Here is a 1,339-nt window from a genome sequence, read left to right on the forward strand (position 1 = left end):
CCTCTGTCTATTAATAGTACATGGGGCAGTCCTGGTGTAAATGTTCTGTTTTCCATTCAAAATCCACGTTTTACACTTGAATATGGACAGGGATGAGCTTTGTTTTACCTGGATGTGGAGTCAGAGTGGTGATACAGTATGTGAGATATACCTCTCCATCTATTGAAGTTGCAGAAGAGGTTTAGATCCCTAGACAGAGTATTTCTTATGCCATTTGACTTGCTGATGTGCAGTATATCCATCAGTATTGGGTCAGAAGATGCCAGACACAGGTCATAGAGTCATAGTCATAGATTATTACTAGGCTAACTGCCCTTATGGACCATTTTGAGCCTAGCCAATTACCCCCTCTGAGAATCAAACCCTGCACCTTGTGTTTTTAAGGTAAGCACCTTAACCATTATGCCACCCTCCCACCAGGGTCAAAACTCAGGGCTTGTCCGGGATTTGAAACCGGGACCTCTCGCACCCTAAGCGAGAATCATACCCCTAGACCAACAAGCCACAGGTCACTTAATAATAATAATAATAATTATTATCATTATTATACATTTTTTAGCATTTAGCTTGAGCACATTCTTTAACACACCAAGAGTTTATTGGGAAAGTATGTACTGGATATTTGGGGTAAAATGGTGACATTACAACATAGCCCAGTCTGCTGTCATCTGCAAACTATGCAATCAGAGTTCTTGGCTTTTTGCTTTAAGATTTGAAAAGTATATGCCAAAAAGATTGGTCAACAGTGCCCAGCCCTGAGTGACAATTTGGTAATTGTTACACTTTCTGTTGAGGTACCTACAACTTGCACTGTATGAACTCTGTACTTCAGCCAGTTCATCATTCTTATCCCATATATGTTTATTTTAAAGTATAAATATGTAATACGATGCCAACATATGGAATAGTGACAAAGACCTTTGCCAACTTAACATGCGCCATGTGTGCTGCATGTCCATTGTCTGCAGCTTTTATAACCCTCTTGAAGAAGTTACCAGATTCAACATAGAGGATCTACCCTTCACAAGGCTAAACTATTGGAGGTCAAGTCCAATAAGGTTATTGATGCCATAATTTACAAAGCTACTTATAATATATCCCATGGGTTTGAAGATGAGATGTAAGGGCGATGAGTCTGTAATTATCTGGGGTGGCTGTAAGGCCACCCTTATGGAGGGTTATCACCATTGCAGTTCACCACTTTTCACGGACAAAACCATTAGATAAACTTGGGTTAAACAGTGTAAGGAGTGAGTCAGCAAGGATGTGTTTAACACTGTTAACTAAGCAATCAAGTACATTGTAAGGTCCCATGAAGGAAGTACTTTTGGTGTTGCTT

The 1,339-nt window shown here is 40.0% G+C and overlaps 1 non-coding gene across 1 annotated transcript; it reads right to left on the minus strand.

The window, feature by feature from the left end:
* Window positions 1–432: 432 nt before the first annotated feature.
* TRNAP-AGG lies at window positions 433–504 on the minus strand. The gene has a single exon. It is a non-coding gene; the product is annotated as a tRNA-Pro (tRNA).
* Window positions 505–1,339: the final 835 nt, after the last annotated feature.

Source organism: Protopterus annectens, chromosome 8.part0 (genome assembly GCF_019279795.1).
Source record: "Protopterus annectens isolate FY-2018-M chromosome 8.part0, PAN1.0, whole genome shotgun sequence".
In the NCBI taxonomy this organism is placed as follows: domain Eukaryota; kingdom Metazoa; phylum Chordata; order Ceratodontiformes; family Protopteridae; genus Protopterus; species Protopterus annectens.